General features: G+C 34.8%; 1 protein-coding gene across 1 annotated transcript in view; it reads right to left on the minus strand.

Annotated features, from left to right (window-relative positions):
* The window catches only part of LOC111510203 (myrosinase 1), a 408,217-nt gene that overhangs the window by 356,585 nt on the left and 37,297 nt on the right, over nt 1-14,335 (minus strand). The gene's annotated exons all lie outside the window — the stretch shown is intronic.

Here is a 14,335-nt window from a genome sequence, read left to right on the forward strand (position 1 = left end):
GAATTGTCCATATGGATTTTAGACTAAATTCCAGCTTCAGTGCAATCTCCCCGGTGATATTTGAAGGATCTTCTATCGCATCACGTATAGCTTCATCTAGCTCTGCCGTTGTTCCAGTTTCTAGTCTTCTACCACTTGCATTTTTATTAAATCTTCCACATAATCTTGCATTGAGCGTTCTAAATGTTTCAGCATATGGAATTATTCTCTCACGATATCTGTTCCGGTAGAAAATTCCAACCAAATCGGTATAAGGATATTTATGACATTTTATAAAATTTCAACGCCCTGTATTTCAAAAGCGAAGCAACCCCGGACATTTGTTCATGAGAACTTATTTATTAAATGACCTAACGAATCACCCTCTGAAGTTTTGTACCGTAGTTAGGAAACCCTGTATTTTACGCCGCTGTAGGCAATCAAAACCATTTATTTCTGTACTTTTAGTTTTTCGGGAGACAAATTTCTGTGAGAAGCGATAGGATCACAGAACTATGAAACCCAGGGTGAATTTGATTTGGAATTTGATGAATATTTTCTTCTTCTGAGCTGAATGTTTTCCAAATTATACCGATTTGTAGGTGCCCAAATCCATAGTGTAGTTGAATTTTTTGGGCAATGATTTTATGATGCCGACCCTGAGTCAATAATTTCTTGGCTAGAACTGAATTATAACACTTAATCTTTTTATATTTTTGATTTGAAATTCCCACACAGGTTTCCTTTCAGTATTCACATTTCGAGAGCGAAGAAATTAATTCCAGTGTGGATAAATTTCGTCTAGGTTGAGGATGACAGGACCGGAATACAAATAATATAATTCACACGAATTGATTTGAGTATTTTCTCAATAGATGAAACAAGTACGAAATTTAAAACAAAAAAATGTTCCACAATTGTTAGTTTCTCATCATATTTGTTTTTTGTTTCTAGGAAGCCGTTTCGACTTTACTTTGTTACGTTGAAAGATACCTACATCATTCTCACGGGGTAAATGCGGAATTTTTTCATCTTTTCACTGCAATGTTGTTTCTTGTACTTGTTTCTACAGGCCCTTTGATATATATTTTTCTTCCGGGCTGGGATTTGCAAGATATTTCACTAGCTCTCTGTCCCTTTGTTTGCATCATCTCTATCTGAGTTGTCTGTTTTACAGGTCTATTTTGTTCAAGTATTATCTACATGTACAGTGTCAAGAAAAAACCATGTCATCCAATTATCCAATTCGATTTCAGAGCTACAATCAGAATTCTGACTACTGAACTTTTTTCAGAAGGTTTTGGTTCATCGCTGTCCAGAATTTCATCGATATCATCATCAAATGAGTTATGTGGAAAGAAAATTTGAAAAATATATTAGTACGGTGTGAAATTATCGAATAGAAACAAAAAAATCTTCCAAATAGCTATAGACCAGTCGCTCTGTTATCAGTTGTATCAAAAATTATGGAGAAAGTCGTAAACTACCATATCCTCAAATATTTTTTGAAAGCTTCAACATCTTGAGCGATCATCAATATGGCTTTCGGAAACAAAGATCAACAAGGGACCTTTTATCGAATGTCACCTATTTTTGGAATAACGCAATCGAGAAACATGGAGAATCAAGAGCGGTTGCGCTTGATATTTCTAAAGCCTTTGCCCGTGTATGGAATGACGGTTTACTGACCAAACTTCGAAGCTATGACTTGTCGGATTATTTCTGTGTATGGCTCTTCAGCGTCCTGAAAAAACGTTTTCTGCAAGTGGCCGTCAAAGGATATCTCTCGAATAGATAGATAGATAGATAGATAGGTAGATATTTATTGGCTACGTTATATACATGAAATATTTGTAGCAAGTCAAATAGGAACATATTCACACTCGTGTTCTTGAAAAATTCATATAAATATACCCACACACACATATATACACATATACATACACATATACACACATATATATACATGTATATAAAAACATACACTGTCGTAAAACAACTAAAAATAATACTTAAAAAATATACAAGTCATTTCAAAAGTTCAGTAGTTGGCGTACTCATATATTCGTCAATCGAATAAACACAGTTTTGTATTATTAAATTTTTTATTGTCGCTTTAAAGTTTGCTGGTCCTAGTTTCTTAATTTCCGCTGGTAGTTTATTATATATATCCAAATCGAGCGATTTTTTTTGATATTCCTAGTCTAAACCTCCTATTCAATAGAGAGTCGCCAGGCCTAGTGTTATAATTCACAACACAACAAAGTTTTTGTTTCGGGGTTGAAATTAGATGATTTTAATGTATTTCCACGTGTTAAAACCGAAAGTGACCATAAAAATTATATATTAGCTCTTGTTTTCAAGATATAGTATCATTATATTATATATATATATATATATATATATATATATATATATATATATATATATATATATATATATATATATATATGTATATGTTTGGGTCAAGACTACAAAAGTGGAATCTTCTAAAACATTATGTGAAAATATCTCAGTACAGACAGCGTCAAAAAGATTTACTTCCTTTTTTTGAGAAAAAAGAAAACCTCGTAGTTTGTTCTGATGTTAATGGTTTGATGGACTGCTTGAATTTGGATCACACTCCATCTGAATGGAGACTGTTTATAGACTCTTCAAAACTAAGCTTAAAAGCTGTACTTCTGCATAATGGAAATCAGCTACCCTCTATTCCTATAGGTCATGCAGTTCACATGAAGGAAACGTATATAAATATAAAAACACTTCTCCAATCAATCAAATATGAACAACACAAGTGGCACATCTGTGGTGATCTGAAAGTCATTGCTATACTCCTAGGAATGCAATTAGGGTTCACCAAGTACTGTTGTTTTTTGTGTCTGTGGGACAGTCGGGATAGAAAATCTCACTATAAAAAAATGAACTGGCCTACACGAGACCTAAACCCTAATGAGAAAAATGTAGTTTACGAGCCTCTTGTAGATCCTAAAGATGTTCTCCTTCCCCCATTACATATTAAGTTGGGACTAATGAAAAACTTTGTGAAGGCCATGGACCAGGAAGGACAAGCTTTTAAGTACTTGAGAGCAAAGTTTCTCAGGTTGAGTGATGCTAAAGTCAAGAAAGGCATCTTTATTGGGCCTCAAATCCGTGAAATCGTAAATGATCCTGCTTTTGACATGATTTTAACAGGAAATGAAAAAAGAGCCTGGGAAGCCTTTAAGGGGGTTGTACATGGGTTTTTAGGTAACAAAAGAGATGATAACTTCACAGCATTGGTTAAAGAGCTTCTTCAAGCTTACCACCAACTTGGATGCAACATGTCCTTGAAAATTCATTTTCTTCACTCTCATCTTAATTTCTTCCCACAAAACTGTGGAGCTGTGAGTGACGAACATGGAGAAAGATTCCATCAAGACATTACCTTAATGGAACAGAGATATCAGGGCCGTTGGAATGAAGCAATGCTTGCAGACTACTGCTGGTCTGTGTGTAGGGATGCTCCAGAAGTGTTTTATAAAAGACAAGCTAAACGACAGCGATCTTACAATCAATCGGATGGACTTAATTGAAATTTGGTGGTACAAACTTCTTTTATTTGTCAAAACACTAAGAATAATGTTTTTTTTATTAATTTTGTACTTAAAATATTCTAAAAGAAACATAACAATATTGTTTTATGTACTTTCACTTTTCACGTATAGTATAATTTCTCTTTAAGATTAAGTACTGTGTATCTCAAAAACCAGAGCTAATAAAAATCTTTCATTGTTATTTTCGTTTTTATCACCCCAAAATTAGTAGAAATTGACTAATTTAGTGTAGGAAACATTCAAAAAATATTTTTTTGTTGTGTTGTGTTATGGTTTGAACTATTTGTGGAAAAAGTGTGGCAATTTTTATGGATCTCTAATAAACATTGAAATATAAATATAGAGGGAACTGTCATAATTCCTAATCTTATAAAATGAGATTTGCATGAATCTCTAGGACCCAATCCTACAATGATTCTGACCGCACGTTTCTGCATCACAAAAATCCTGGAAGTATGGATAGAGTTACCCCAAAGTAAAATTCCATAAGTCAGGTGGCTATGGACAAGAGAAAAGTAGGAAATCATGAGTATATCTGTGCTGACAGATCTTTTCAGTCTTCTCATGAGAAAGAGTTCGAAGGAATATCAATATGATGGGACCATTTAAGTGACTGGTCTAAAGTAATACCTAATAGCTTCACAGACTGATTACTGTTAGATGAAAAACGATAGTGTTTCTCAGGGATCCAAATTGATCAAGAACGTATTGGTAAAAAACAAAAATCTAATATATTGCTTTGCTGACGACAGCACCACCTGTCTCGTCATTCCATTTTCATTCCAGGACATCGGCTACTGAAGCACATCTCCAGCGGCAGCAGGAGGTTGCATATCTTAATGAGGATCTACAAGTGATTTAGAATTGGGGTTCAATTCAATGCCACAAAACCCAGGCATCGGTTTTCTCCAAGAAAATAAATGTCTCCGAAACGAATATAATAATGTCAGATCAGGCAATTCCGCTTTCTGCTTCGAAAAGTTTGTTGGGGGTTATAATGGACGCCAATATGTCTTGGCACAGTCATGTCGCTGGAATTGCAAAGGAGCTTCTGGTTTGGAACACTGTTCTGAACCAGAAGCACGTTTGGATTCCTGGATTCCATCCGAAAAAGAGCCACCCACCTGATTGGAGACGAGAACATCACATGCAACCTTGATAGCCTGGAACATCGAAGAATGGTTGGAGATTTGTCTCTCTTCTATAGATACTTTTACGGGAATCCAATGTGAATCGCTACTTTCGCACAGGCACCGCTCTGTGAGCGCTTTAAAGATTTTTCTGTAGTACTTGTGTTTTGCCCTAAAAATACTCCAGATTTCTACATCTTGTCCACTTTATCTTGATAGTTATGAGGGGGCTAACCTCAAAATAAACCTAAATAGCTTTATTGTAAAAATATACTATATTGTCAAACATACCTACTCGCATTAGTTCAAATCAAGTTCGATTAGATCTGAACTGGTTGTATCTAGGGTGGAGATAAATTCAAAATTCACCTACAAGGAAGTTTTCACGAGCAACCTTCGCCCAACATTAATACATCAATCCTGGCCAAATTTGAGCTATTTGCCTTAACAAAGCTTGAATGTTACTGTTGTTTTTTCCCAACACCAAATTATTATTTTTGACACGTGTTTCGATCACCAAGTGATCATCTTCAACTGAAACGGAGCTTACAAGTTTCCAACCCAACGGTGTCGAAACTAAATTGCCTCCCAAAAATCCACAAACCGAGAAAATCAATGCGCCCCATCAGCTATTGGAGCTCCTACCTACCAAATAGCAAAGTGGCTCACTAGAGAATTTGAAAACTTGGCTATTGCAGAACCAGGTTTTAATATAAAAAACTCTTTAGAGTTCATACAACATACAAAAAATATGGTTCTGCAAGAAGGTGAGATTTTGGTTTCTTTTGATGTTAGTTCCTTATTTCCTTGCGTCCCAATTCCACAGACCTGGCAATAACTCAGCGAATTACTAGAGAAAAATAATTTCAATAATAACGAAATTGATGAATTCGTTTCTCTTACTAATGTGTGTATGAAACAAAATCGGGTCCACGTAGAAGGTTGCTTTTATGAACAACAGGAAGGAACGGCCATGGGTGACCCCTTGTCCCCCTGCCTGGCAGACCTGTTCATGAGCAGATTCGAAATGGAAACCTAAGGAAAGTAAAAATATTTTCCTAGGATATGGTTAAGATATTTGGATGATATTTTCGCGATAGGATACGATATATTTAGGAAAGAAACAAGCACGTACAGGTATATTCCTGACAGTTCACATCACTGTGGACAGCATAAACGTGCTGAGTTGAAATTTTTAGTGCATCGTCTTTTGACTTTTCCTCCAACACATGAGAGATTCATAAAAGAAAAACGTACAATACAGGAAATAGCAGCCACTAACGGTTTCTCGAGGGGTATTGTAGATGACATAATAAGGAAAAAGAAGTTTAGGTTAAGAATGAACGAGATCTCGACTTTCAGAAAGGACAAAAACCAAAATAAATATATCTCAGTTCCATACCACCAATACATGAAGAACTTTGGAAAGATTTCCAATGAACTAGGTATGATTATGAAGGTAGTTTTTAAAACAAGTCATACACTTCAGAGTCTTTTGGGAAGTCCAAAAGACAAAGTCGAGAATTCAGAAAAGTTTGGAATTTTCGAAATTGAATGTAAGAACTGCGATGCAAAATAATATGGACAGACAAAAAGATCTACTGAAGCAAGATATAAGGAACACATAGGATACTTAAAATCTGGAAAACCTGAAAAATCAGCAGTCGCCCATCATATTTTGCAACAAAACCATTCCATAGACTTCAGTTCATTAAGATTAGTTAGACAAGTTGACAACAACAGACAACTAGATGCCTATGAGAGTGTAGAAACAAGTAAACATAATAATATTATGAATAACGATGACGGGCCAATACCAAATAGCATACTATATAGCTTGTTAAAATAATATATTTGGATTTACTGACTATTACATAAGGGCACATTGTAAAAATAAATTTAGAACAAGTAGATATGCAATATTGTGAACTTAACTTTCATATAGCTTGAAAATGTTTATATATATATATAGCTATAACTTTTAAAAACGAGTTGGTGTTGATGAAAACCTCCAGTAATGTTCATTACTACACCAAAGGTTCCAAACACTGCATCACAAGTTAACAAAGCATGGTTCCATTGTTATAGTAGAATGGAGACGATAAATCACACGTAAAATATAAAAACTCAATCCAAATGCATAATCAGTAGTATTCACAACAACAAAACACAGAGAATGAGAGTATTGACAGCGGGGTTTACCTAGGCGTGACGTCGTGTACTGTGATTGGTATTTCAGTCAAAATGACCGATTGCAGTACTTTGATGTTTTATTTTATCGAAAATCCTAATAATCTGAGCAGTTTTTTACATTTTTCAAATGAATTTTTCCCTAAAACCATTAAATAGATAATTTTTTGATACTGTCGTAATGCATATTGTCACATTTCGAGGTATGCTCTCTTCTACTTTTGCGCAACCAAAACGATATCCTATATCTGGATCGGATCGTCAAGAGTGATGGAAAGTGGATCCTTTACCCAATGACATCTTTGTCTTCTTCCAGAAGACTGGTGCAAGCAACAACGATCAAAATTTCCAAAAACTAGTACAATATAAATAATTTTTCATCGCAAAATCAAAGCCTGACCTGTGTATCTGCCTGTATGTATATTGTTTTCGATGATGTCATGCACAAATTGATGATTAACATTAGCGTACGATGATGTAATGAGTATTATTAGCATCGATGATGATGTGAAGACTTGCGGTGAAGGTGAAACAAAAAACGGGGAGCTGAATGAGCACTGGTATGACAATATTGCAAAATAGTCATTGAAATGTTCCCGGTCATTCTTATCGAAATACTAAATGCAACTGGCTACTTATCATTGTTTTCCGGCGAGCTGATCTTTGACTCATTCATTATTTGTTGAAAGGATCAAAAACTGTTATGGGGAATCTAAGAGTTGGGAAATCGAAAATACGGGGAATTTTCTGACGTGATTCATCTTATTTATGTAGTGACATATTTATTTATATAGATAAGCTACGATTTCGTTGAAAATAACAAAAGATGACCTCGATCGGACCCCATATACTTGTGTTGAATGAAGAAGTTGAACAGGAGGATAGTAAATTTCTTGGCAATCATGACAACGTCTATGTGTATAACTGGTTGCCTGACAGCTTCTGTCGTAAACTAGCTACACATGAAAATGATTCCTCTTTCAAAAACATTGTCGACAATTTAGGAATTCTCATTAATTATAGGTGATTGGAGATTTATTACTCTGAAACCAAAGTCTCTTTCGAACAATGATGCTGAAAAAGAAATACGAGAAGATATGTTTACTTCGGACGATTATTAGGTATGAAGTTCAATTTCACCGATGGAAATTTAAAAGAGTTATCCAAAATTACATGTGAACTCCCCATTAGAAACTCAATACTCTGCTAGAACTGAGGAGTTGAACGTGAATAAAAAAATTTAAATTTTCCTCTTGGGTTGATAATAATATTCACCAGATTGCATCGGTTGCTGCAAAGGTCTATCCTATTTTTGTTCAGGTGCCCTCTAAATAGGTATGTGTCCCGTGAGTAGCCCTGTGGTTATTTTGTGCAGATTCCGTAGGTTTAAACCTGACCCTTTTTCGCGTTACAAAGACTGTAGTATCCCATAAATGGTTTTGAAGCTTTCTCGTTTATTGTGAGTCTCAACAGCAATAGCAGATTTCGAGAGGTGGAACTTCTACCCATATATTATACAGTGTCACCGATAAAGTCCGCATCAAATGAGAAACTTTTTTATTTATCATTTTATGTGAAATTTGATTTTGGCAGCAGATTTTGCTTAAGAAATGATGTCAAATGGCGTCTACAAAATAGGTCACGTGATTTCCTTAACCTGTCAAAATTGACATTAAAAAAAGAAACATCGAAAAATGACATTATTCTTCAAAATATCCAAAAATATCAAAGGATATTTATTTTAACTAAACTCGTCACCGAATTTCTTTTTTTGTAATATAATAATATTTTAAGAGCCTCTTTGATGTTAAAAACAAATTTTGAAAAATGAAAGTTGTCAAACTTGATGTAAAGTTCATCTAGTTTCAACGGGGCTTTCCAAACTATACAGTACTTGAGTTTTTTAATGAGCAAATGGCCTCACAATATGAATTAGAACAAAACGGAACATTAGGAAACAATATCTTAGAGTGTTTATTGTTTTTCTAACAAAAAATACAGTGGAATTTAATCTTAATTAAAAGAACTGAAAATAAACATGTACCTATACCTAATAGCAAAAAAAAAACACGAAAAAAAGACTCACGACATTAAATACACTACATTTCTGTATATCTTCCATCGCGTTCTATGCAGATAATTGTCCTTCTTGATACATCTTTTATTGAGTTGCTGATACTCACAGGGTTTATGTTTAAAATAGAGTTTCTAATAACAGTTTCTAGGTGATTCACGTCACGAAAAGGTCTTTGTTTATAAACGATTTGTTTTAAGTAACCCCACAAGAAAAAATCTAGTGGGGTTATCTCAGTTATCACTGATCTCAGTATTTAGAAATTGCAAATAATCCTGAGAAGTTAAGTTGTGTCTAAAAAAGAATGGTCCCATTACCTGATTATTTAAAACACCGCACCACACATTTGTTTTAAATGAATATTGGTCCCGACATTCTATCACAAAATGAGGATTTTTCTGAGCCCACCACCTACAATTCTGGGAACTGACTACGCCGTTCGATGTGAAGGTAGCTTCGTCGGTCCATAGGATTTTGTAAGGAAATTTTCTGTTTAATTCAACTTCTCCTTGGTACCAGAAAGAGAAATCTAGTCGAACATCGAAATCTCTTTCCTTTAAGGTATTTATAAATTTGGGTTTGTAGGGTTTGAATTTATTTTTATGTAAAATTGCTCTTACGCTTTCTCTTTTAACGCCACTTCTATCTACAATATTGGTAATACTTGATTTTCCCTGTTCGATAACATCCAGGCAGACAGCCAACTGAACCTCATCATTATTGCGTGATGGATTATGACGTTTTTTAAAAGTATTTTCAACTGAACCGGTCAGTTTAAATTTTTTTAAAATCCTACTTACAGTGGATTGCTGTACATGTCTACCAGGATGTCTTGCGTTAAAAATATCAGCCACTTGTCGATGCAATGTGTTTTCACCACAAATTAGCACAATTTCAATTTTTTCTTGTAAAGATAACATATTATTTTAATTTTCATACATTACATTGAACTAACGGGCATTAATTTATTCAGTGACAGTGAAGTTTTTTAAAACACATTATGTAGTTTCATATTTTTTCACAGCCTACCCAGTTTTTTTAAATTAGTGTTGTTAACGGAGTAGGTAAATGTAAATACTATGAGTTTTTTTCTTTTATTGAATGGGCTTCAAGAATCACGAAATGATGTTTCCTAATGTTCCGTTTTGTTCTAATTCATATTGTGAGGCCATTTGCTCATTAAAAAACTCAAGTACTGTATAGTTTTGAAAGCCCCCTTGAAACTAGATGAACTTTGCATCAATTTTGACAACTTTTATTTTTCAAAATTTGTTTTTAACATCAAAGAGGCTCTTAAAATATTATTATATTACAAAAAAAGAAATTCGGTGACGAGTTTAGTTAAAATAAATGATTTAGTACAGGTGTGCTTAAATTTTGATAACTAGAAAAAGCAGGAGTGCGGAAAAATAGTGAAAATATAAAATACTTATTATGGGTTTGGTGTGTGGGTATGAAATTACAAAAGAAAATGTTTTTATCCTTTGATATTTTTGGATATTTTGAAGAATAATGTCATTTTTCGATGTTTCTTTTTTTAAATGTCAATTTTGACAGGTTAAGGAAATCACGTGACCTATTTTGTAGACGCCATTTGACATCATTTCTTAAGCAAAATCTACTGCCAAAATCAAATTTCACATAAAACGATAAATAAAAAAGTTTCCCATTTGATGCGGACTTTATCGGTGACACTGTATATGAGCAGAATGTCATCGTCATTTCATCCAGGTTTGGAGACCAGCTCCCCTACCCTTTTGGCTGATTGTTGGTCTCGAGAGGGACCAATGGGTTCATGACTGAATTGGTGACGGCATGAAGTCCTTAGACATCAGTGCCGCCCTTCACGGGATACCCCTACCTGGCTGGGGTGGGATGGATGAAAAAGTTATTCATCCGTTAACGGGGGACATGAGGGCCTCATTCGACAGAGTGTCGGGGCCTTCTATATCGGGAGGGGTCGTCTACAGCATAATCTGACCTTTCATATTTTGAAATGATGTTTTGCTCGATCAAAAGAAGAAGTAAGTTAATTGATCTTGTTCGATTGACGACTGGCGCCCCCTAATGGAAAATGAACTGTTTTATATTCATGTGTGCAGTGGCGTAGCTAGGTAAGGGCCCTGGGACAAATAATAAAATGGGGCCCCACTGCTATCAAAACTGGTAAAGTTTTATGAAGTAAAATCATTAAATATACAAATACTTTAAAAATGCTAAGCTACTTTATCGTTCAGCTCTTTTTCATGCTTTGCAGGGCAGGTAATAAAAATATTAAACACTTACAACATAAATTACAATTATTTCAATAAATGGAGTAGGTATTGGGCCAATAAAACGAAATAGAAAAGATTCAAGGGTTTATTATTATTATTATATAAAGATCGGACCTATCAACTGACTAAATAGCTATTATAATCACAATATTTTCCTTGCTTCAGTTTTCGCAAAAGTATCAATAACTTCGGTTAAACCCAGACTTGATGCGGTTTTGTTCTCAATTGCTATTAGCGATAAATGTCGGAGTCGAGTTTGGCCCATACTTTTTCTTAAATAATTTTTTATTATTTTTAATTTGCTGAATGACCTTTCAGCTGCTGCAGAAGTGACAGGAATTGTAAAGAATAATAACTGTAAATACTTCCGTTAGATCGTATTTTAGCACTCCATATTTACTCATTATTTCCTTACATAACTGGTGAACAGTCCATGCTTGAGTTAATTGAGGTACAAGTAGGTGGTAAATATTAACAAATTAAAGTGAAAAGCTAGGGCCTATTATATCTGAATATTTTCTTTGGAATTCGTCACACCTTTGTAATAAAGTTGCTTCATAAACATGTAATAAAAATGTTGGTGTTAGAATATCGAATGTTTGACAGACTACACTACACATACCAGTAAATCGTGTCTTTGATTGAGCTATTAACACATCAAGTAACTGAGTTGCCATGAATAAAGTCGTGTTGCCACCTGTCATATTTATTTTGAAAATGGGAGACATTTTCAAAAGTTGAGTCCGATTGAGATTTTCTGGTGAGGTCAAGGGCCCCCATAGCTTCAGAGCCCCGGGCACTGCCCCACCTAGCTCCTTAGTAGCTGCGCTACTGCATGTGTGTTCCCACTAGTAGCAAGGAAAGAGTTGGTCACCTCTGGCAGAGTTCCGCATTACCTGAGGTAGGCCTGACTCCTCTGGACCTGTATGTTAAGGAGGTTTCGTTAATGGCCATGTAACGATTGTGCACGGCTTGCGTAAACCTCGAAGTAGGAATGGATCAATTGAGGCTGAGCCTATGGTGAGAAGCGCTTACTGCGCAACCTCTGCTGCAGGCAGATAGTGATGCAGTTGAACCCAGATTTGTGATTAATGAACCTTACAAAATACAAATGAAACGGAACACAGATTCAGATGCTACAAATGCAAGTCGCATACATACAGACGGCTCGAAAACCAAAGAAGCCTCAGGATGTGGAGTTTACTCCAGATCACTAAGGATTAAGTGGGGAATGGGAAAAATACCAGCGTGGTTCAAACAGAACTGGCGGGTATCTCAATGGTGTGGGCCAACTTGTAATATATCTAAAAGTACTAGTTTTATTTCTTTGGACATCAAACTCCAGATCCTGGTCACTTCTTATCACTAAGAAATCGAAGAATGGCAACTCCTCATTTGAATCGAATATTTCATCCAAAATTATCTATATGCGATCTCTCATATTTTACCTTTCTTCTCCCACAGATTTCCTAATACTTGGAAATCAAATATAGCAATAATTCTTTCAATTTATTGCTTTTATTCACATAGCCAACACCCTAATCGATGAGAAGGTATCTCAGACTGTTCCATTTTCGTATTCCGCAATATCCATTTCGATATTCTATTTTTGTTTTCAGTAGGACCTGGTTAAATTGGAGTTTTTTCTAGAACGTGCGGAGCACACGATTCGCAAAGATTCAACAGATTGATAGAGGTTGACTTTTTATAACTTTGGCAGTATGAATGCGGAACTAAGTATATTCGTCGAAGATACTTCGCTTTTATTTCAACTCGCCCGAGAAACATGGATTGTTGAAGAAAGTAAAAGTCAAACTCAAAATGTGTGTACAGGGTGTATCATCCTTTGCTAGTGAAGACACGCCTGAAGAAGCCATTGTATGGCGAAACAAGTGTTGCGTTTTTGTAAAACTGTTCAGTGAAAACCCCACAGTGAAGTTTTTCTTAATCAATCAATTTATTTCATGAAGAGCAATGGCTACATTGGAAATTTATAAAGAATACAGTAATTACAAGAAATGAACAAGAACCCTACAAAAGATAATCTTGTCTATAAGGAATAATGTCGATTATTCACTTATTTTAAGGTTTTTATGTGCGGTTTCTCGAGTAAGTGAGATTTACATGATTTCTTTGCTTTCATAGAAAGGGATGCTATGAGCGGAAAACTCTACAATGTCTAAAGTGTGGTTAGTAAACAATGTATAATTAAGTATAAAAGTTATAAAACACATTTCACATAATGAATATTAGCAATAATTTTACATATATAATGTCTGGTTAGTAAGTATATATCAGAATTCACATCCAAAATAATTTTTTTAATATATTTATAGGCAAAATTGTATATATATATACATTGAGATTGATAATTCAGTCAATTTATTATTCCCAAAATTGAAAAACAGACTGGCAGACCCAATAGCTTTATAGGATACAGGTATGGTTGAGTTTTTGTTTACTTTCGTTCTTGTATGATAGGAGTGCGATACTAAAATTAGGCTCTTCATTTTTGTGTTGATGTATCAAATTTTTCTGAAAGAATAGCTGTCTGATATAAAAAAAAATGTTTCATTATATAGTCTATTATGCTATACGAGAGCCTAGATCCAACGAGTGCATAATAAGTTGTGATTAATTCAGGCATATCAAGCATCTTCAATAATACTCTGAATTTATATATTGATTTTCTGAGGGAATTTGTTACGTTGTCGACATGTTTATTCCATCTTGAGTGTCTATCAACAGGGTTGATTTGGTCGGTTGTGCTAATTTCAAAAGTAGTTCCGTGGTTGCTGAAAGACAACTTTTCATAATTGGGCAAGTTGGAAGCATAACAGCTCAGCGGTAGGAACATAGATTAATAGTGAGTAGTTTGTGATCAAATCAATCTATCAGGTGGCTGAAATCTTCTTCAACGATATCTTTCAAGTTGTCTCAAGAATCTGCACCATAAAATATAGCAGTATAGTCAGCATAGCTGATGATATTTACACATGTTTGCAAGGTGAGTAAGCTGTTTATATAAATCACGAAGAGAATTGGCCCTAGAACTGTTCCTTGTGGAACTCCCCAAAGTACAGTTCTTCCTTC

This window comes from Leptinotarsa decemlineata, unplaced genomic scaffold, assembly GCF_025532065.1.
Source record: "Leptinotarsa decemlineata unplaced genomic scaffold, Ldec_3_MD MMD2_tig00000010_RagTag_RagTag, whole genome shotgun sequence".
NCBI classification, from domain to species: domain Eukaryota; kingdom Metazoa; phylum Arthropoda; class Insecta; order Coleoptera; family Chrysomelidae; genus Leptinotarsa; species Leptinotarsa decemlineata.